General features: G+C 45.9%; 1 protein-coding gene across 1 annotated transcript in view; it reads right to left on the bottom strand.

Moving 5' to 3' along the window:
* Fto (FTO alpha-ketoglutarate dependent dioxygenase) overlaps positions 1-24,593 on the bottom strand; it is a 347,190-nt gene that overhangs the window by 49,209 nt on the left and 273,388 nt on the right. The gene's annotated exons all lie outside the window — the stretch shown is intronic.

Below are 24,593 nucleotides of genomic sequence, written 5' to 3'. Positions count from 1 at the left end.
ACAGACTGGCAAGAATTATTAAGTCAAGTTCAGCACTTGACTTGAGGTGGGGTTCACAGCCAAGGGCAGAGATCTCATTCAAGCGCTCCCTCACCTGCAGCGGTCATTTACCTTGTCCCGGAATGAACACAATATGGAGCAGTATGAAAGCGGAAAGCAAGCTAGCTGTAGACCAGTGCAGGAGGTGTGCTTCTAGGAGACCACCTTGTCAGTGTGATGACTCCTGGCATTCTAGGTTGCCGTTCTGTATACCCACTGTACCCGCAAGACCTGCAGAACTGTCTGTGCGCGCTGTCATCTCCCTCCCAGACTATAACCTCCTTGAAGGCATGAATCTTGCTATGTCACAGAATACACAGCACCCAGCACTGTCCCTGGCTGGCAGTCAATAAGTAAGGAAGGAAGGAAGGAAAAAAGTGAATGAATGAATGAATGAATGAGTTGATGCGTGCTCTAACTGGATAGCGTGTTCATTACTGGATCCCCAGTCCCCTGCAAGATTATCATCCGGCAGTTTCCATGTGAATTTGGGGCCCAGATGCTTCTGGTTAAATATCTCTATCAAGCATGCAATCACAGTATGAGCTAGGGCTATGAGGGCTTCTCTATGTGGTGCTCACAAAATGGCAACCAACTTCGCCTACAGTGACTGGTCCAGGCCAGATGTTGGCAAGTGAGCACATTGCCTCTCATGATTCACTGGAAATGACTCACCAAATCCGGCTCACATTAAAAGGGAGTGACTTATATAGGCTATGACAGTAGAGAACGGGAGTCATCAGAGGCCATCTTAGGCTGGCTACCACTGTCAAGTTCTAACAGTTCCATCCAGCCTATATTTATTGGGTGCCTTCTATGTACTACGCCAGGCGCTGAGAGCCAGAGCACACCAGTCAGTGAAAAGCAACTGTGTAGCCCAGCGACAGTGGCACAAGCCTTTACTCCTAGGACTTGGCAGGCAGAGGAAAGTGCATCTCTGTGAGTTCAAGGCCAGAAAGAAAAAGAAAAGAAAAGCAAGTGTTATGGTCAGTCTCAATTATTCACTTGATGAGAAGACCTGCAATCACTTAGGAGACTGGGCTCTGGGCAGTCTGTGGGACGACCTTGGTTGGTTCAATTGAGGTGGAAAGACCCACTACTATGGGTGACCTCACTCCATGGGACTGGATACTGGACTTTAAAAAGAAGAAACTGAGCCAAGCAACGCAGTCTGTGGGTCTCTGCTTCCTGACTGTAGATGCAATGTGACCAGCTGCTTCGAATCTGCTGCCTTGATTCCCCTACCCTGACGGACTGTACCCTGGAACTGTGAGCCAAATTAAATCCATTCCTTAAAGTTGCTTTTGTCAGGGTATTTTACTATAACAACAAAAAAAAGCAAAGGCAAAAAGGAAGAAGGAAGGAAGAGAGGGAGGGAGGGAGGGAAAGGGAGGGAGGGAAAGAAGGAAGGAAGGAAGGAAAGAAAGAAAAAAGAAAGAAAGAAAGGAAGGAAGGAAGGAAGGAAGGAAGGAAGGAAGGAAGGAAGGAAGGAAGGAAGGAAAGGAAACTTAGCAAGGTATATACGGCCCCTGCTCTCACAGCACTCAAAGCCTAATATGGAAGCTGGATATTAAACAACTAGACTGGGGGTGGTACTAACTGAGGGTGATGAGGAATGGGGAATGGGGATGCACAGAACACCCCTTAGCTCAAAAACATTTAAACGCGAACACTGGTTAGCTGTCGGACTGTGCTGTGATTATGCACGGTCTCTCTAGCCCCTTCTCAATGCAGAGGTTCACTCTGTTCTGACAGCCACTGTAGTACTGCAAGCCAGGGCGAACACTCTGTAGACGCCAGGCAGGAGGCAGAGATGGCTATCCGCTTTCTCTGCGGTTAAAACTTCAGGCCAGGAAAGGCCAGCTTTTCTCAACTGTACAGTAGTAACTTTACATCAAAATACCTGCATTCTCTAGCTGAAAAACAAGCCATGGGTAGAGACAGCGACTCTGCTTTCTGAGCCCTGAAAATCTCTTTCTAATCACTAGAACACAGAGGAGTGGATTACGACCATAGGTGATCAGAACCAGGTGAAACAGACTCTTCTGCATAACACAATGTGTTTGACTTTTATTTTGGAAGTAATAGAAATACACGAAGGGAAGTTTTCCTGTTTCTGTTTTTCCTTGTTGTGGGTTTTTAAATCCAACAATCGACTTGTTTCTTCCCAGGGAATCTTTATTGAGTTGCAACACACTCAATATTATTAAGAATTCTGATCAGAGGTGAACATGCAAAACACTCAACCAGAGGGATTAAGACTCTTTGTTAGTGTTTACGTTATCTGTTTTTAATTCCTATATATCCTGTCTTTATCTCAGTGTTTCAACACTAATTGCAAAACAGCCCTCACTCTCAGTAATGAGCCCCTGGCCCTTTGCAGACCTCTGGGCAGAGCTGCTACAGATAAGGCAACCCCGTAACAAGGCTCGGCAGCTGCATCAAGGGCTTTTCCTGCTTTTCCGCTTGCCTCTGCTCATCTGGCCTTCCAGAGGCAAATCCAGTTCACTAAATCATGTAGTTCAGGGCGCTAGCTCGGTCTGCTGAGGGCCTCTAACCCCAGCCAAGTCTGATGAAGTGAAAATGCCGTTCTTGGCCTCTTCGGATAGAGTGGGACGGGGCATTGGTGCTGGAAAGCACCCTGCCCCTTGGTACCCAGGGCAAGGCTAAACCCAAAGTGGACCCTGCTGTGCAGTGAACCTCAGTGCCTGATACAGACGGAAGCCAACGGAATCATATATTAGGGATTTCATCCTCCATCTCTTCCTCCCACAAATTTCCATGCTGCCTTTTGGGCAATGAAGGCTGCCTGATTCTGTTTGCGCTGGAATCACAGCGGAGTGTCAAAGGAAGGCGATGGGCCCTTCTATCAATGGGCTGCTCCACTGTCACTTACCCTTATTCTATTTAGAAAGAGAGGAGCTGCATTCTACCCTTTCTTTCCTTTAGCCTCAATTTCCCACTCAACCATTTCTATGATTACAAATATCCCTCACTCTTTTTTCATTATGGAGACACCTACACATTGAAAGGGTACCTATTTCATCTTCCTGTCTTGTCTCTTCCTGTATGTCCCTTCCAGAGACTTAATTCAGGGACCGTTGCTAAGCAACTATACATCATAGCAGCCAGTCACCAATTACTAATTGTCCCCAGCACTTTAGCCTTACAAATCTGGACTGCCAGTGACAATGGCACAGTTTCCACAGCCAAAAACACACTGAGGGGTTTCTTTGCCCAGCAAAGACAGAGACCCTAATAGCTAGGCACCGTCCTCAAGGCAGTAACAAAGACTTCCGGTCGCGCACCGGCCCAATCACGGCACAGGTCTAAGTCCATTGGCTAGACATTCATCTCTCCTTTCTGTCTAGGAAATAGACGGGAGGTATGGCTGGAAACAGCAGCGCACACGCACAGAGAAAAAACACGGACACCGGCATTGTCACATGTACTCACCTTCCTCCCCTGCTGCTATAGTGTCTAGCTGAACTGAGGCTCTATTAGTAATCAAATTTCAGCCTCAATTTTATGGTTAGTGTAATGGAGTTAATTTCTCTAATGCTAGCAGTTCAGGGAAGGGGTCTCTTGCGGCAGCACAGACCTGGGACTGGCGGCAGCTGTCAGGGACGCCGCTAAGGAATTCCTGATTAGCTAAGATGCAGCCAGGCAGAAACCTCATTACACAGTGCTAAATATACTTAATCACGTCTATTAGAGAAAAATGAACTTGATAATTACAACAAATAACTAAACTGCAGAAAATGTTTAAGGAAAAACACACACTCACACACACCGGGATCTAAGTGGACTGGGGACCCTGGGCTGAACCGCCCTGAAGGGAAGCAGGGAACATACATAACCGCTTTGTGCTCAAGGAGAAAGGGTCTGTAGGTAGGTGGAGCTGGTGCAAGTTGCCTAGGAAAATGAGGAATTTACATTTCAAACGTGCTCTTGTTTATTTGGGATGTATAAAATTCTAATTGAAGAGAACTCTTCTGAGGAGAGGGCTGTGTTTGCCAACTGTCTCTCCTAGGTGTAGTGATGGGAGCTGGGAGGGAGCCAGGGCAAACACTCAGCCTGACGAATACAGACCTGAAATGGCCGTGTATCACAGACCACTTCCCCGGAGTCTAATGGATGCTGAGTCAAATTTGTCTGCTTTTCTCTGTCACAAAATTGAAGTCCCCAAGTGGGGAGACCTTTACTGTTGCTACTTGAGGAGTCCTGGAGCGAGCTCACCTGTTCATTTTCCCAGGCTCTGACCTTACTGGAGAAAGGTATCTATACTGTGTATATGTGTGTGTGTTTGTCATGGTAGCGCTCAGGACACCATGGTCTGAGGAACCAAGGCTATGGACTCAAGAGTCAAGCAAATTTCAGCCACAGGAGATCTTCGGAAACTGGGAGCGGGGGACTAACTTGCCAGCTCTCCCTCCCTTTCCCTCTCCTGGGACAGCCTTGAATTTATACTTTTCCTGCTTCTGCCTCCAGAGTGCTGCAATTACAGAGGGTGCTGCCATGCCCAGGTTAATATGAGACTTTTGGGACACAGAAATGAAGGACGCCTGCCAATCCTAGAGATAGAACAGTCTGGAATAGGAATAGAACATAGACCAGTCCACCTCAGAGTCCGGCTGCAAGAACACTGGATGAGCAGGGGAGGTAGCTGGCTTCAGCCTGGACAGAGTCTAGACACTGGTGTGGGTCCTCTACATGAGGAAAGATGGACATGCATTTTTAAGTGGAAAAGTGGCAGTATGATTTCATATCTAAAAAAAAAAATCTACTGAACAAAAATTCCACTGGCACCATTGGCCACTGGTGGCAGCATCAAGAGTCTCTTCCTTGCTCTGAATTCTGGGAAAACACAGCCAAGCCTGGACCTCTGCACCCATCACCAGGAAGCACTCTCCTCTGTGCTCATGTTTGAAGAAGGATGAGAACAGAAGTGATGTGGCCGGCTCTCCTCGCTCACTCCGGTTTCCTGATTCGGAGTTCGTGTTCTGATCACATCGTCTGGTGAACAGCCTTTCCCATAGGTGAAGGCCACTGTCTGTTACCCTACCACAGTGTCCCTCCAGGGCTTACTCACAGCTCAACCACCCCCTGGGCAGCAGCACACCCACCTCTCTGGTTAGAACCAAGGCAAGTGTGCAGCTGTACTGGGAACGCTCTCAGGCCCTCATTTCCCCATGGGGTATGGACATGGAGGGACAGCTGCTGAGGCCATCTCTTGGTGACCCAGAGGAAGGTCTGAATGAAATGGGGACTCACAGAAGTAGGAGCAGCACACAGACAAAATAACGCTGAGCCCAGCATCACACTCTGTGAAAGCCAGGCATCAGGACTTCTGCAGACACACAAGCCAATCAATTAGTTCCCTCATGACAAATCTCTCCCCTGAACCCAGCCAGGCTTCTTCCCGCAGGAGTTCTGACAGAACACTATATACCACAGGACTCTGTGTGGACTCGTCTGCCCTCTCAGAGGACACAAAAATGACAGGAGACAATGGTGTGCATTAAGAGAGATGGCCCAAGCCAGGGACAAGGGACTCTGTGCTCAGTGCTGAGGGATGGGCATATCGGGTCTAGGTCCTGGCCTTCAGCCTGGCAGAGACCAGAGGCCTCAGGAGTACCAGCCCCAACCAGACACACAGCTGCGCTGCGTTTCATCACGTATCAATTTTTACTGAAAAGAAAACCATACAAATTTAATCAGCTCTTCATATGGAAACATTTAACTTTTTTCCCCTGGAGTTGTTTGATATTATTGTTTTAAGAGTTGGATAAAAAAAAATCAAGATGTGTGATAGTGGTGGACACAGTAAAGCATCCATTTCTGGCAGGAATGCAAGTCTCATTTCCAGTAGACTCAAGTCTTAAACGCACTGGCGTCTCTGTCAATTGCCTGGCTCAACGAAGAACACATTACACGCCCATAACCACGAAGAAGACAAGGGGTCCATCCTGCACACCCCTCACCCCAAATCAGGGCAGAACTCTACTACTGCTCGAATAAAACGACCTTAGAAAAGCTTCCGCTGCCCACAGCTTAGGGAGTGTTCTGTTTTGGCATCTAAAGCTCTGAGGTTTACATTCTGTCCTCCGCCCTTCAGAGATGTTATCAAACAACCTTGTTCCAAAGCTTCTAATCTCTGAAACCCTGTTCAGTGGAACTCTTACAGACGTACCTATTAAAGAACTATGTTCTCTCTCAGTAGTCATAAAATGTAAAACACCTCTTAAAAGAGGCTTCCTTTGTTTCCTAGCCAAGGGCATATGAGACCAAAGAAACTGTCTTTTAAATATAATTTTAAAACACCATGTTAAATAAAATGAGGTATCAATATACAGGGTGATTTGAAAATGAGGTCTGCTTTTGAGATCATGGGCACTTTGGATGCCCGAGTGACGTAATCACAAGTGAAAATCAAGAATTCTGTCTTGGAACAACATCTTCAGAAACCCAGGGGAGCGAGAAGCATAGCTGGGACCAACTGCATTTGGATGACAAGAAAGCTTCGGATCCGAGTCCACAGGCTGTGGGGAGGGAGGGCCACTGTAGAGCGACCAATGCCTAGCCAGGACAGTAGTCCTGAGCTGTGGGAGCCGGTCTCAAACCCTCAGAAACATCAAACCCTAACATAAACATAAACAGAAAGCCATATGGTATGCTGGCAATTCAGCCATTAGAAGTCCACTTAATACCGGATTAATTCTCCTCAGGGTTACTTCATAATGGTGGGAGTCCTGCCTGCTACCAAATGCCCAAAGGGGCAAGTGAAGGAACATTTCTCTTCTACCTACGTGATGTTAGGGCTATGGATTTCTCCTGCCGGTGCCGAGAAAGGGAGGCTGCTGTTAGCCACTGTGAAGACCCTCAAGAGGGGGACAGCTGGAATCCAAGGCACCGAGAAATCCATGTCAACATTATGGATAAAGGTTTTTGGCTTTTTAGGGGGAAAAGAAATCCCATTTCTGTTATGCAATCAGGAAACTGAAGATGTCTATCTTCAGATAACCAACTGCCTGTGGTGTGATTTCAGCTGGAAACGTGGGATGAGAATGTTTTCATGCCGTCTCTTCTCGTTTCTCCGTCACTTTGCATTAACTTTTTTTGCTCTCTGTAGCAAATAAATCAGAAAGCTAATAGTTGTGCTGATTTGTTGGTGCTTACCCGTCTCCCCCTTTAAGAAAATAAAGGAAAGGAAAGAATCGCTCTAAAGGGGAAAGCTGACCCCGGCGTGTTAACGGTGCCACTGTGGTTTCAGGCTGCGGTCATGCCAACTGTCTAGTAAAGAGAAATTCCATTGCAGCACAAGTAATAAAATCTTCTTTTAAAGCACAAATACCATGCGGGGAGGAAATGTAAACCCCTGAATTGGGAAAAGGAAGGTGGGGGCTGTCTGAGGTAAAATATGGCCTGGAGCAGTGGAGATGGGGCCTCCACATGGATGCAGCCGGATATTCTTCAACTGAAGCAGCTGTTCCTCTGACCCACAGGCTTCTCCTCTCCATCCGTCACCTGGAGGACTCTGGGAAGATGGAAGCTATTATGGGCGGTTCTCTTCATTGTTATTCAGATGACGAAATGTTTAGCATCCGCTCTGGTCTGTGAGCTGGGTGCTCAGGACAGTCTCAGCGTGACAGCTTGCTGACGGCTGGCTGCTCTGGTGACGATATGGAGAGGCCACCAAATCACTCTTGAGTCTCTGTGTTCTCAGACTCAAAATCGGCAAACATCGATTTTCCTTAAAATCTGGGTCAAAGCCCTCTGTGTTTACCACCCTTGGCAATAAACATACTAGCTGTTCCCAGACTCCAACAAAAGGTAGCAGTTGAAATGCAGAAAAAAGTCAAAGGAAGAGAGCTGGGATCCCGTTTCCAACATTCAACTGTCAGAGGGAGCCACACAATTGTCAGCATCTCTGATCATGGGCCAGGCAGGGAAGTACGGCTCTTTTGCCAGGTGAGGCTGAGACACAGGAAAGTCAGCGAACTGAAGGCTGAAGTCCCGATTCCTAACTTGGGTTCTTCATTACAACACCCACCCCATCATCCCAGGTGGATCCTGGGAAAGTCCTCAGAGTCTGCGAATGCTTGGTGAGGAGCTGCGGACCTGACTTGCCCTCCCCTGCTCTTCTCCTGACCTCTAAGGGAGGGGAAGAGGGGCTATTCCAGGATGGTAAACGTTCACTCTAATGAATTACACAGAAAGATACAAAGACAAAGATTTCCTCCAGCCCTCCCGCCACAGGAGCCATGTGTAAACAGTACGATCCCCCCCCACCCCTCACCACTTTGCACTTAATTGTATTCCTAATTGGAAATGAAAATTAATTTGCTTTTGATCAATTCCAGGTGGCAGATCAGCCTGCACTGGTAGCAGAACACTTTCTCCTCTCCGAGTGACCACACACATGTGCCATAAACACCAGCATGCTGCTGGCACCAACAGGCGGCCGCCTCCCTGCGCACAAGGGCTTCCAGTGTCTCTGTCTCTCTTCCCTAGGCTGATTGGCACCATTCAATTTTTTTAATAAAAAGATTTACCAAAGTGACGGTACTTGTGGAGATAAAGTGCTGCCAGGCTTGCTGAGTTAAGTGTGTAATTAAAGCAGCGGAGGTACAGATGTTGAACAATGGTGGCCTACATCAAGATGTATGCGGTGGTATCACAAATAACCTGGCATCTGGTTTCTTTATCTAAGAACCTTTCTTACGGTTTGGATCTTAATTTTTTACAGTTGACAGCAGTGTTATTTGAGCCAGTCAGTGGCATCTGGCTGCTGGGGGGGGGGGGGGGAAGAAAAGAAAGAAAGAGGGGGGAAAATCTCCATGCACTTTAATTAATTGTGGAGAAATTACATGGCCCTTCAACCGTGTAGTTTGTCATCAGTGCACATTACAGATTTATATTAGATGTTTCTCCACAGTGTCAGGAATAATTAAAAGGGGGTAGGAAATGATGCCAACCAGCAATGCTTTACAGCAGTGCTGAAAGTTTTCTATTTATTACAGCCAAACAATTTTAGAAGAAGATGTCAACTCAGAGGCTTGACTGTGCATGGAATACATATCAGGCTGGGATGGAAGCTGAAGCAGCGTGGCTGCCGGGATAATGAGAGAGGGCTCATGTTTAATCTATCAGACCGACCAGAATTGGTGCGGTGTGCCAGAGTTATTAACGACGTGGTATTCCCCCGTTCTCATGAAAACATGCACCAAAACAATAAGTACCATATGCTTTTTCCTTCTCTCCCGAAGTGATCCTCAGCCAATTGCGCTTTCTGATCCTAATAAGAACAGAAGCGACAACTGTACACAAGTCACTATTTTTCTCCATTAATTTGTGCCACACTTACAGCTTGGGCACTGCTGGTGGAATAATTCAGTTCAAAGACCTGGAAGTGATGCCTGCCTTCATTGGGTACACGACTGTACAGCCCGGTAGTGATTTCCTGTGACTCAAGTCTGTGGAGGCTCAGGCAGGGCACTCCTCACCCACACCAGCTGAGAAACCCGACTCTGCCTCCGTATTCCCAATACCATCAAACAAACCACAGACAGATTCCTTTATCTTTTCCAGACATCAGAGCCAGGGACTACAATGAGAAACCATTGGTGGTGGGAAGGCTCCGAGGAACATCCCACAGACCCACAGCGAAGGTTCTGGAGCAGTCATATAGAGGATGTCAATCTTCTCATTTGCTCTTCCAGCTAAACCACTTTCCTTTCATATCATCAGCTCATCAGGCGCACACTTCGGGGGATTATTAGCCCCTCTCACCCGGCACCATGTATCTTGCAGAACAGCCACCATGCACAATAATCCCTTAATCTATGATGCCTGTCACTTCTTATTTATTAGCTTCTTGCCCTGAATAGTTTCCTAATTTCCATTTAGCTAGTATGGCCCTGAAGAGGAGACATCCTGGGACCCACAGTCTCAGGACACCTCGCCTTTGCCCCTGGGGATGCCTGTGCCAGCAGGGCAGCCGGAAGGGGTTCCCTCCTAGGGGGCTGTGGGTCTAGACAGTGCAAAGGTCCACTGTGAGATGAGAGAGGACCACAGCAATGGAGTCCTCAGGGCAGCGTGATACTGTGAATGGCCAGGCAAGTTCAGGGGATGCTTTACATATAAAAGACAACACCCCTGGTCATTTTAAAGGCTTCTACAGCGGGGTTCACAAGTCTGTAGAACAGGGCTCCAGACCTTCGGAAGCACGTCCGTAAGAAATGGTTCACTTCACTAATGCCCACGTCACTCAGTGCAGAGCTTGTGGAAGGGAAGAAACTCAGCATTTTGGCCCTAAATAAAACACGCATTTTAGGCACAGCTTCCTCTGTGGATGGGTTAGGCTCATCACCAGCCATCTTTCTAAGATACTCTCTGAACTGTAAACAGAAGCTAAACTCCATGCGGCTTCTCATCTCCCAGATCTGTGACCAGTGCCCTGTGTGAGCAGTGACACCTCCAAACCCCAAGTCTATTCCGTTTCAGGGGCTCAACACTGCTCCCTGACTCTGTATCACTTCACTCCAGGTCTTCGTGTGGTTGTAATATTTTTGTCTTTCAGAGATTGCTTTAAATGGTGCCATTCCCGCCTCTCTCAATCTGTTCTAGCAACACTGCCTCCCGCTTCCCAGCCACCACCTGAAACGATCTTATGTATACAGTGAACGGGGGTCTCTCCCACAGGAACACAAGCACGTGGAGAACAAGTGCAATAGAACTTACAGTAGATCCCTCCATGTGCTTCAGGAGACACATTCAGGGAGCTGGAGAGACGGCTCAGTGGTAAGAGCACTTGCTGCTCTTCCAGAGGACGTGGATTCAGTTCCCAGCATCCACCTGGCAGCTCACAAACATCCATAACTCCAATTCTAGGGAATGCGGCCTTCATGGGCACTAGGCACACATGAGGTACACATACATACATGCACTCAAACATTCATACACAGTAAAAAAGAGACAGCAAGAACTATATCTAGGGGCTGCAGGGATAGACCAGTAGTCTGGAGTGCAGACCACTCCTGCAGAGGACCTGAGTTCCATTCTCAGCGTGCCGGGCATCTCTCGCTACCTGTAACTCCAACTCCAAGGGAATCTAATGTCCCTGGCCTCCTCAAGCAACTGTACTCACGTGCGCCACACCCTATATAATTAAAAATAAAATAAAAGAAACATATCTATAGCTGCGAATAAGTCTTACTTCATTTTTCCTTTAACCAATCTAGCTAATATAGCTGAGATTTATGCCATACGAATAATTTTTCTTCATCTCATTTAGATTTTGAAGTCCCCAACGACCCTCTTTTCTGGAGAGCTCCTACTGGAATTAACCACACTGAAAGAGACGCAGACTTGGAATCATTGTTACTGGAAAGCAGAGGTAGTAAAGGGACTGACCCACTGCATGCTTCTCCCTAAAGGGCCTGCTTTCACCCTGGCGTTTTCCACCATTGGTATTAAAGTGTTTTACGGGGCTGGGTTTGAACTCTGGTCTGACCCAGGGTTTGCAGAGCTTCAGTCAAATCCTCACTAACCCAGCTCTCCAAAGGGTAGCCATATGCAACGGTGGTCAAGGGAATAACCAGTCCCCACTGGGCTCTCATCCCGGCCTTGAGCAGTGGATACCAATGAGAGCCTTGTACATGTTACCTGACCAGGGCCAAGAGGGCCAAGTGTCTGGAAACCAACGTAGAAAACAAATTCCTGCAGGAAGTAAGAGACTTAAGAAGTTGCAGATAGAGGATCAGAGCCTCGAAGACTACGTTGTAGTCTTCTGTAGCTCCCTACAGTAGGTGACATACCAAGCACTCAAGCTGTATGCAGCAGACTGAACTTGCGTAGATGTTCCTTTGCTCAAGGAAGCCCACCATCTCTTCTTCCACACCCTCCACTATCTCTGTCCACTCTAGCACTCCTGGGAAACAGAGGCACTTCTGGAGCTTCTGCTGCTCCTCACCCTCATCAAGGGTCTTGGCAATTATTTCCACGGGGCCCCCTCATCCCTGACAGCGCTGTGTTACAGGCTGCATCAAAAGCTAGCAAGAGTAGCTTCATGGGCATGCCAGGACTGAAGGCCTGGAAAGGCCCCTGACGGTATGTCACACGTAGTATTGGTGAGGTCTGCTCTGATCCCTTCCTCCAAGTCTCAGCCTCCCCCAAATTCCAGTGTACCATTTTCAAGGGGAAGAAAGGAAGCCACATAAATGGGAGGTCCCACAGCTCCAAGGGAGATCCTCCTGCCTACATCAGCCCTGTGACTGGCTGCTCTTGAAGCAGCCACCCCCCTACCCCCATCCTGTTTCATGTGCTCACCATCCAAGGAAGGATCAGAAAGCAGACAGTATCTAAGACACTGCTTTTGGAATCAAGCCTAGCCTTCAAAGGAGCCAATGAGGCTTCTGGGAAGGGAGGAGAGCCAGAGAGGTGAGGAAGGCCACTTCACAGCTGCACAGGATTGCACCGCAGTTGGCATCGCCACAGAAATTACTTTATAAGAAACCCTCCCTCCAGGCCTTATCCAAGCTCTCCCTCCAAACCTGAGGCATGTTCTGAGACCCCAAGAAGAGTTCTGCAGCCCAAGGAGGTCAATCAGCTATACAGTGTGAGTGAGGCTCCTCCCAGCTCCTAAAGTCCGAGACTACTTCACACGAACATCTCACCCAGTCCTCTGAGAGCCTCTGGCAGGTCACAGTGTCTGAGGACAAGTCTTCATTTACACCCTAATTTAATGGAGTTGGAGCCACAGCGAAGGACTTCACTTAAGTGTTCACTACCAGAATAAAGGTTTCAGTGGTGCCCCAGACACACACGCCTTCACCAGCAATGGCAATTGGCACGTGGTTCCAGGGAGCTGGAAGCTGAAAAGAAGCAGGACAAGGTGCATTTGTATCAAATGGTCTTTCTAACAGTAAAATCATTTGTGGACAGTGGTAAGGGAAGGCTGAAGTTACACACAATATCGCCATTCTAAGAGCTTAGTCACTATCTGTACACATATGACATCTTAATGGGACAACACATACATTATAAGCCATTTGCTCAGGTTTCTGTGTTGTCTTCATAAACATTATCTGTATTTTTCTAAAGTAGAAAAGTCCATAAAACTCAAGCTTCAAGGACCATAAATATAATCCCTTTATAATATAAAAACCTCTAGGCAGTAAGAAAAATAACATCTAAAACAGGCGGCACATGATGGCAAAGCAAAGTGGATAAATGGTGTGTCTGGCGCTCTCACCAGAGTGCCAGCGCTGGGCGCTCTTGCCAGAGATCAGTGGTCGCCCAGGAATTCTGGAAGCTCAAGCGCCTTTTCTTCTGCCTTAGTTTCCCCAAGATGACAGGGAGGGAGGCTGCAATAAAGTAAGATCTCTCATGCACTGAAATTTCATTCACTTCTCAGAGCAGTGAAGAACTCTGGGCAGTGTGACGTACTTCTTAAAGGAGGGCTCCCAGGGAAATACAAAGGGGTGAAGTTCTTGCTGGGCGGTGGCGGTTCAGGCCTTTAATCCCAGCACTTGGGAGGCACAGACAGGCAGATCTCAGTGAGCTTGAGGCCAGCCTGGTCTACAGAGCGAGTTCCAGGGCAGCCAGGACTGTTACACAGAGAAACCCTGTCTCAAAACAAAACAAATAAATAAATAAACAAACAAAGGGGTGTTCTTGTTCTCCTTTGGGACTTCACTGCTCAGCATGGCTTCAACAGCATGTTCCCGGCAGTCATACTGTTTGGTGTTGCTGACTCACGATCCTAGATGGTTGCTCCAGAAATGGACACCTAGTCCAGGCTGGAAAAAGCCAAAGAACACAGCAATGTGCTGGCTAGCCCACAGACTCCGACTCTGGTTCTGACACAGATTCTCCAAAGTATTTCTAACCCGACAGTTCACTTCCATTGACAGTGAGGGACACTCTGGAGAGGAACTTCAGGCCTCTAGGAAAACCACTACTTTCTGGAAATGACTGAAGTGCTGGGCAGCAGCATGGGCCATTTTGTTTTGACCCTCCAGTCTGTCTTTATGACCTAGAGGGATCCTTCTCAACGTGCTCTGCTCTTCTGAGGCCCAGGGCAGGCCTATTGACAGCCCTGTTATGTATGCAGAGATGCTAAAAGAGATAGGCAACAAAGGCTGGGAGCCCAGGCCAACCTGAGGTTGCAAACATTAAGGAACTAAATATTAGATTAGGGCTAATCTGGTGAATTCAGAGTACTGAGGGGCGAAAGGAACCTTAAAATAGGATAGACAGTTGAAAACATGAGCCTCCTCTATGCTTTGCACTAATCCACCGAGCTATCTGCAGGTCTCATCTAACAGGTATTTAACTATTCACCAGAGACCTTGCCTTCAGGCCGGGAAAGAAGGCCAGGGAGAATTGTTTCCATATGAAATGGTAGCTCCTTTACATTTTAAACCAAAGCTTTGCAGACCCTCTGCTATCAGCACCCCAAATTCCCAATCTCAAAACCACAAGCTCCAAACCAGCCAATGAATCAGAAGAGAAAAAGGGAAGAGAAAGCTGCATTCAAGCGGCCAGGGATCTCGGGACAACGGAGGCTCTGACTTAAAGCTGAGGGGACACAGTTATTTAATTTAAAGGCACAAATCTAAAAAAAGGAAAAAAAAAATGTTATTGTGTTTGTCTGCATCAAAACTTCCCATGGTTCCCCGAAGTGGCAGTTTAGCAAAGGCCCCGACAAAAACAGTGACCTACGATTATGAGTTCGCCAGTGCACCTAGCCTGAAGCTGCAGGGGCTTCAAAGGACCACAAAAAAGCTGGAATGAACTGAACTATACATTTTCTGAACCGAACAACTGTATCATCATCATCATCATCAACACACACACACACACACACACACACACACTTACAAATCTTATCAAACGGACAGCCCTGGATTACATATTTAGAATGCCCTTGCCATACAGGGAAAAGAGTGGACAACATACACACAAATTTCCAAAGACTGTTGTCTGTTTTTAAAAGTCCAATTGTTTGGGACTTAAGTCTCATTGTTTCTGCTCTCTTGAATGGGACAGTCCAGTTTCTGTAAAGACAGTCCACACTGGGCACTTCTCTGTACTCAAGTCAACCTTTTGGCCAGATTTAGATTCTGAGACCTGGGCAAAAAGCTTAGCAAACAGATAGAGAGAGGGCTTTCTTCTCTATTTGCCCTCACACCTTGCAAGCACCTTTTGCAGAAAGTGGCCAGTTTTGTGAATACTATATAGGCTCTTCCATATCACTGAGAACAACTGCTAATCCCCAGAGTGAACGAACAGTCTAGTAAGAGTCAGACTGCCTTGGTTTTGTGGCACACAGTTTTAATCACAGAACTCTGGAGCCAGAGGCAAGCAAATAGATCTTTTAGTTCACGGCCAGCCTGGTCTACAGAGTAAGTTCCAGGACAGTCAGGGCCATACAGAGAAACCTTGTCACAAACAAACAAACAAACCCTAAAATAAGTAAATAAATACATGAGTTAGAATTGACAGGCTCTTAGCAATGTCACAGTTTCTGAATAATCAAGGTAATACATGTGTATGACTATGTGAGGCTGTGTATTGTGTGAGTACATGTAGCATGAAATAAAAACCTAGAGACAGATATTGGGGTTCAACCTGAAGACCAGAAAAGCAAAGCAGTCAGCCACTGGCTCTTACCTCGACCTCAGTCCAAAAATGGCAATCCTGCCTGCAGGAAACCTCAGAATGAGACTGCACCTGAAACCTGTCTCCTCCCATCTTATATTCTTCTCTAGGGCTGGGATTAAAGGTGAGCATCACTACCGTCCGGTTTCTATGGCAAACAAGTGTGGCTACTGGGATTAAGGTGTGTGCTACCACTGCCTGGTTTGTAAGGCTAATCAGTGCAGCTGTTTAACTCTCTAATCTTCAGGCAAGCTTTATTTACTAAAATACAAATGAAATATCACTACTAGTGCAAGTATATATGCGTGTGGGGGGTGTGTGTCAGAGAACAATCTTAGATTATTCCTTAGTCATAGACCACCTGTATTTAGAGACTTGGTCTCCCAGAGGCCTGGAGTTCACTCACAAAGTAGGCTGGGTGAGGAGGCCAGTGAGCTTAGGGATCAACCTGGCTTTGCCTCCCCAGAGCTGGGATTACAGGCATGTAGTACCATGCTCAGCCTTTTTTTATCTGGGTTGCAAAAATTGGAAGGACTTCCTCACACTTGCAAGGCAAGTACTTTATTAACTGAGTGTATTTTTTCAACCTTGTGAAAAACCTTTAAAGAAAACAAGAAGGAAGAGAGAATCTGGCTGCTAACTGATGGGGGAATGAACACAGCCCTGAATTACACACAAGCTCTCCAAGATGATGGCCAGGACAATAACTATCAATAACATACACATGCTCCATTGGCTCGGTGATGGGGTCTGAAGGTCCCTGCCCACACTTCACGCTGACAGTACTGTAAGTTGAAAATGCATGGACAACACCTGGCCTACTGCACACTTGCGGCTACACACTGCAGAGCATGCTGGCTCCCTAGGTGACCCAGGGATGAAACAGGAGCTGCAGGTCATCACCACTGCTCAGCAGTGCAATGGTACCCTGCCACAATCACTGGCCAAGAAGTCAAAATCCACATGCAGCATGCAGCTCCTCTGGGTACCGATCATCCCCTCTGCGTCACCTGAAAGCTGAAAGCCCTAGGTTGAACAGATGTTAGGTCAGGGAATGTGTCCATCAAAATCACAACTGGGTCATTTTCTTTCATTATTTATTTCTACCCAGGGCATCAATAACTACATGAACATAAAGTTCCTTTGGGGAGTCATTTCTTCATAATGTGGAAAATGCCATTGTTCCTTGCATTATAGGTTTTCTTAGCAGCCAGTTTACATGGCTGTAGTTTTTAAGATGCTTTCCTAGGCTCAAACTAACAGAGCACACAGCTACTTCCCCAAAATGTACATTTATCTCTACATTTGAAATCACAGAACCACCCTTGACTCCAGCCACCTCTTTACTGCTATAGCCAGTTGATTACAAGGCTTCCTTACCTCAGAAGTCTATGAACGTCATTCCTCTGCTACCCTGCACCCACCGAATGTGTCCTCACATCACCTGATTTCAAGAACAGTGTTTTTCTCTATAGGCACCTCTTTGCCAAGAGCAAGAACAACCCCAGCTTTCCTATGTTATTAGAATTATGTCGCACCCAGCATCTGGAGGTTCCTGGAACTCAGCCACTTTTTAAGATCGCCACAAAATGGTCTAGATTTCCTGATGCAACAAGCCAGCCATCATAATACATGCCGTCTTATAGGAAAGACCTATGGGACCTGCCTGCCTAAGTCTCACACAACTGAGATTCATCTTTAAGACTGTGCTGAGGGAACTTGAAGCAAACCCATCTATACTTGGAACTGGATAGTGACATGATTATCTAACCTGGGTCTGTGGCATTCATTAGTGTTAAGAGACTTTAAAATGTCTGGATTTTCATTTCAGCCATGAGCCAGAACAATACATCTTTATTGGATACACAAGTTTTTTGTTGTTGTTGTTATAAGGCACTCTGCATTTGTAGGCACATGTGTATGCACTGTGTGTATTTGTAGGACATGTGTATGCACTGTGTGTGTATTTGTAAGACATGTGTATGCAGTGTGTGTGTATTTGTAGGCACATGTGTATGCACTGTGTGTATTTGTAGGCACATGTGTATGAAGTGTGTGTGTATTTGTAGGACATGTGTATGCACTGTGTGTGTATTTGTAGGCCATGTGTATGCACTGTGTGTGTATTTGTAGGCACATGTGTATGCACTGTGTGTATTTGTAGGCACATGTGTATGCACTGTGTGTGTATTTGTAGGACATGTGTATGCGCTGTGTGTGTATTTGTAGGCACATGTGTATGCACTGTGTGTATTTGTAGGCACAGGTGTATGCACTGTGTGTGTATTTGTAGGCACATGTGTATGCACTGTGTGTATTTGTAGGCACATGCGTATGCACTGTGTGTATTTGTAGGCACGTGTGTGCACTGTGTGTATTTGTAGGCACATGTGTATGCACTGTGTGTATTTGTAGGCACGTGTGTGCACTGTGTGTATTTGTAGGCACATGTGTATGCACTGTGTGTATTTGTAGGCACATGTGTATGCACTGTGTGTATTTGTAGGCACATGTGTATGCACTGTGTGTGTATTTGTATGCACATGTGTATGCACTGTGTGTATTTGTAGGCACATGTGTATGCACTGTGTGTATTTGTAGGCACATGTGTATGCACTGTGTGTGTATTTTTAGGCACATGTATATGCACTGTGTGTATTTGTAGGCACATGTGTATGCACTGTGTGTATTTGTAGGCACGTGTGTGCACTGTGTGTGTTTGTAGGCACACGTGTATGCACTGTGTGTGTATTTGTAGGCACATGTGTATGCACTGTGTGTGTATTTGTATGCACATGTGTATGCACTGTGTGTGTATTTGTATGCACATGTGTATGCACTGTGTGTATTTGTAGGCACATGTGTATGCACTGTGTGTATTTGTAGGCACAGGTGTATGCACTGTGTGTGTATTTGTAGGACATGTGTATGCACTGTGTGTGTATTTGTAGGACATGTGTATGCACTGTGTGTATTTGTAGACACATGTGTATGCACTGTGTGTATTTGTAGGCACGTGTGTGCACTGTGTGTATTTGTAGACACATGTGTATGCACTGTGTGTATTTGTAGGCACATGTGTATGCACTGTGTGTATTTGTAGACACATGTGTATGCACTGTGTGTATTTGTAGGCACATGTGTATGCACTGTGTGTATTTGTAGACACATGTGTATGCACTGTGTGTATTTGTAGGCACGTGTGTGCACTGTGTGTATTTGTATGCACATGTGTATGCACTGTGTGTATTTGTAGGCACATGTGTATGCACTGTGTGTATTTGTAGGCACATGTGTATGCACTGTGTGTATTTGTAGGCACATGTGTATGCACTGTGTGTATTTGTAGGCACATGTGTATGCACTGTGTGTGTATTTGTAGGCACATGTGTATGCACTGTGTGTATTTGTAGGCACATGTGTATGCACTGTGTGTATTTGTAGACACATGTGTATGCACTGTGTGTATTTGTAGGCACGTGTGTGCACTGTGTGTATTTGTAGGCACATGTGTATGCACTGTGTATTTGTAGGCACATGTGTATGCACTGTGTGTATTTGTAGGCACATGTGTATGCACTGTGTATATGTAGGCACATGTGTATGCACTGTGTATATGTAGGCACATGTGTATGCACTGTGTATTTGTAGGCACATGTGTATGCACTGTGTGTATTTGTAGACACATGTGTATGCACTGTGTGTATTTGTAGGCACGTGTGTGCACTGTGTGTATTTGTAGACACATGTGTATGCACTGTGTGTATTTGTAGGCACATGTGTATGCACTGTGTGTATTTGTAGGACATGTGTATGCACTGTGTGTGTATTTGTAGGCACATGTGTATGCACTGTGTGTATTTGTAGGCACATGTGTATGCACTGTGTGTGTATTTGTAGGCACATGTGTATGCACTGTGTGTATTTGTATGCACATGTGTATGCACTGTGTGTATTTGTAGGCACATGTGTATGCACTGTGTGTATTTGTAGACACATGTGTATGCACTGTGTGTATTTGTAGGCACATGTGTATGCACTGTGTGTATTTGTAGACACATGTGTATGCACTGTGTGTATTTGTAGGCACGTGTGTGCACTGTGTGTATTTGTATGCTTATGTGTATGCACTGTGTGTATTTGTAGGCACATGTGTATGCACTGTGTGTATTTGTAGGCACATGTGTATGCACTGTGTGTGTATTTGTAGGCACATGTGTATGCACTGTGTGTATTTGTAGGCACATGTGTATGCACTGTGTGTATTTGTAGACACATGTGTATGCACTGTGTGTATTTGTAGGCACGTGTGTGCACTGTGTGTATTTGTAGGCACATGTATATGCACTGTGTATTTGTAGGCACATGTGTATGCACTGTGTGTATTTGTAGGCACATGTGTATGCACTGTGTATATGTAGGCACATGTGTATGCACTGTGTATATGTAGGCACATGTGTATGCACTGTGTGTATTTGTAGACACATGTGTATGCACTGTGTGTATTTGTAGGCACATGTGTATGCACTGTGTGTATTTGTAGACACATGTGTATGCACTGTGTGTATTTGTAGGCACGTGTGTGCACTGTGTGTATTTGTATGCACATGTGTATGCACTGTGTGTGTATTTGTATGCACATGTGTATGCACTGTGTGTATTTGTAGGCACATGTGTATGCACTGTGTGTATTTGTAGGCACATGTGTATGCACTGTGTGTGTATTTGTAGGCACATGTGTATGCACTGTGTGTATTTGTAGGCACATGTGTATGCACTGTGTGTATTTGTAGGCACGTGTGTGCACTGTGTGTATTTGTAGGCACATGTGTATGCACTGTGTATTTGTAGGCACATGTGTATGCACTGTGTATTTGTAGGCACATGTGTATGCACTGTGTATTTGTAGGCACATGTGTATGCACTGTGTGTATTTGTAGGCACATGTGTATGCAGTGTGTGTGTATTTGTAGGCACATGTGTATGCAGTGTGTGTGTATTTGTAGGCACATGTGTATGCACTGTGTGTATTTGTAGGCACATGTGTATGCACTGTGTGTATTTGTAGGCACATGTGTATGCACTGTGTGTATTTGTAGGACATGTGTATGCACTGTATGTGTATTTGTAGGCTCATGTGTATGCACTGTGTGTGTATTTGTAGGCACATGTGTATGCACTGTGTGTGTATTTGTAGGCACATGTATATGCACTGTGTGTATTTGTAGGCACATGTGTATGCACTGTGTGTATTTGTAGGACATGTGTATGCACTGTGTGTGTATTTGTAGGACATGTGTATGCACTGTGTGTGTATTTGTAGGCACATGTGTATGCACTGTGTGTGTATTTGTAGGCTCATGTGTATGCACTGTGTGTGTATTTGTAGGCACATGTGTATGCACTGTGTGTATTTGTAGACACATGTGTATGCACTGTGTGTATTTGTAGGCACATGTGTATGCACTGTGTGTATTTATAGGCACATGTGTATGCACTGTGTGTGTATTTGTAGGCTCATGTGTATGCACTGTGTGTGTATTTGTAGGCACATGTACTCCTGAGTACTACGATTAAAGGCACGGCTGGCTTTTTAAAAAAGTGTGTTTTAGCTTGATGATGGTTCTTTAGGGCAAGCCACAGCGCTCTACCTATTACCTGCTCAGCACCCAAAAGGCCTCTGCTTACGTAATAACATTTCAGTTTCTTACTATACGAGAGACTATAATGGTATTTATGAGTTCCTACTATTAGATGGGTCCAAAGTCATTCTTTTCTTTTCCTTTGATAACCATGCACTGCCATGTGCTGTCTCTCTCTTGAGGTCCCTGGGGCTGTTCTTAAACCCTCTGGTAGTGTTTTACTTTTATGTGCTTTATGTCTTATCTTCCTAGGCTGATGGCAAACTCTTTGGGGACAAGGAACATGTCTTAGCTCCTCTGGGTTCTCGATGTTCCAAAAGCAACACCGATTGCTGTGGTGTTGTAAAGCAGCGGTGCAACCCACAGGCTATGACCCCCTTGAGAGTCAAAGGGCCCTTTCCCAGGGGTCGCAATCAGAAGGCCTGAACAGCAGATATAACATCATGATTCATAACTATAGCAAAATTACAGTTATAAAGTAGCAATGAAAAGAATTTTATGGTTGGGGTCACAATGTGAAGAACTATATTGAAGGGTCGCAGCATAGGAAGGCTGAGAACCACTGCTGTAAAGGATGATGGGTATTTAAGAGAAAAAAGATAAGTAAACAACAGAGCCGGAGCTTCACTAGATAGCCAATAGTTGTCAGTTCTGGGCAGTAAAATAGAAACATTTTCCCCCTCATAGCTGATGAGAGGTCTTGATGAAAACAGTGAGACCTGATCAGTTCATCGGCTCCTAGTGCTTCTGGCAAGACCTTGTCTAGCGAGTTCTTACAACACCTAACATTTCTACAGAGAGAATTCTAGAATGATACCATTCATGATACCATGTGAGCAAGGTGGTCTTACTTTGCTGCATTAGTAGAAAAATGAAACTGGAGGATGCTGTCGAGGAAACAGCATTAGGAAAGTGGGACCTAAAGGTGGGGCTTCTCTCTCTTGGGGACCAGGGAAGAACTGGGAGGGTACCACATACTTTTCCACACAGTGTTTCACTGATGACCTGAAGGGCTCTTGCCTTTCCCGTTCTGCCACTTGCACACAGAAAGGGTCACTGAAGGAAGTCTAGGGCACGCACGAGTTGATGGGGTATCAGCTGAGCCTGAGGAGCAGGCAGGGTCTCCCTCTTCATAAAGGAGGGCTGAAGGGCTTGGTGGGGAGGAATGAGGATGAGAGTCACATGGGCCTGGCGATAGTCACAGGCATGAGTAAGGACAAATCTACCTGTATCAGTCCAAAGGATGGACCAAAATTAAGGGGAAAGGAGAAAGAGTGAACCGTTCCTGTAAAACAGTTGTCCTTACTTCTCATGTCTCAACCACAAAAAAAGGGGAGAGCAAAAGACAACTTTCTAAAGAAATTCTAAAGGCAAAGCACGGAGTGGAAACTTCCTCCATGAACTGGTCTTTGTTTCCAGGTGCTACTGCACGCTTGGTCTAGCAGTTAATTAACACAGAGACACTGCTGCCTACGCTGCCTACGTAACTACACCTGGAGTCTAATTAGGTCAGTCTCCGCTACCCCCGGTCCAAGTCATCCATCCAAGGCACACACCTCTCAAAGTGTGGCTAGCACTCATGTAGTTGGGTGGTGACGTGTGTGAGGTTGAGGAGCTGTCACTTCTAACACGTGAGAGCCACTCACAGCCTGCGCAGGCTTCCTCCACGGGGTGATTTTCATGCAGAAAGTGGGTTGTTTCCTGGCGTTTCACGCTGGGTGGAGAAAGTCTTCACTGGCAACACCAGCAGGCAATTATTTATTCGGGTCTCTGATTTTAGGAAGATGATATGATATTAATATAGGTAACCGAGTTGATAGGATTTAGGGGGAAATTAAACTGGTTTTCTTGGGCTAGGAGATGGCTCAGCAAGTAAAGAGAGACTTGCGGCTGAGTCTTAACAACATGAGTTTGATTCCCTGGACTCACATGGTGGCAGGCGAGAAGCTACTCCTGCAAGCTGTCCTCTGACCTCCACACGGTACACGTGTGTCTCCAGCCCCCATATAAACAAACAAATAAACAAAAGTAACAAAAGTTCAACAATGTTTTCTTTAACTCTTCTGGAATTTTCAAGGTTTCTAAAATGAGAACATACCCTACACTAGTAAGAAAGCAGAAACAAGGATGAGAGTTGGCAATAAACTCATACAATGGCGTGACAGCTGTGTAGTATAATCTGCCATTGTCATTATCATCATCGTCATCATAGGTGCTGGGGACTGAACCCAGGGCCTTGGACATTCCAGACAAGGGTTTTATCACTGAACTACATCCCCAGTCCATAATTTATTATTTTAGGATTTTACATCAGAACCTTAAGCACTACATACTATAAAAACTGGTGTAGAGCTAAGGCTTTCATTTATCTAACCAAACAGAACAAAGGTAACAAATGATGCTATGAGCTACAAGAAGCTAGACTGGGTAACATGGGGTTTTAGTGACACACGAAAGGGGTTGCAATCGGTAACCCTCAACGATGTCTTCTGCTTCTGCGCACTATTTGCCAGTGTTACAACAGATCCCCTTGAGGTCTGTCACTTGGCTGAGTACACCTTGGTTATCAGGTGAAAGGGACAAAGGGACACATGCTTCCCCATCTGTGGATGACACGACTTCACAAGGACGGATCTCTACCTAACGTACTCTGAGACGGATGGAGGGGAGGGCGAGTAGGAAGACAGGAACAGAACTTATTAGTTGCAAGGCCCAGGTCCAGTGCCACAGCCAGTGCCACCAACCAACTGCTGGGCCCAGCCACAGCCATCAGAAGCAGGCAGACTATTGCCAAGCCTGCACTCTGCCCACAGCGACTGCCAACTAATGATAGATTAGACGAATCTGATTGCTCTATCAAAACATTAATCTCAAATCTTGATTAGTAAGCCTATTGAATTATGATTAGTGCACAAGGGTGTAGCTAACAGATAAGGTACTTTATCTGACAGTGTGTACTAGTCGCTCTGCCTGAAGCCAAAAATACCCCCAAAACAAACAAAACAAAACAGAACCAAAAAAAAAAAAATACAAACTAGCAAAATAACAGTACCCAGCCTAGCACACTGAAGAGGATGAGGCTATGCGCATTCTTAGCTTAATAAAGAGTTTTCGTGTGAAAAGCCAGTTTTCCTATAAAAAGCAAGAGAGAAACTTAGAGAAATAAACGGAAAACAATATGATGCAAACATGAGACCATTGGGGCTCTCCCACTCTTTCAGTCAGGTGCGGGAATTTTGAGTCTGC

This window comes from Microtus pennsylvanicus, chromosome 6, assembly GCF_037038515.1.
Source record: "Microtus pennsylvanicus isolate mMicPen1 chromosome 6, mMicPen1.hap1, whole genome shotgun sequence".
In the NCBI taxonomy this organism is placed as follows: Eukaryota; Metazoa; Chordata; class Mammalia; order Rodentia; family Cricetidae; genus Microtus; species Microtus pennsylvanicus.
Note: the sequence above shows the minus strand (reverse complement) of the source record. Positions and strands in the feature narration are given on the sequence as shown.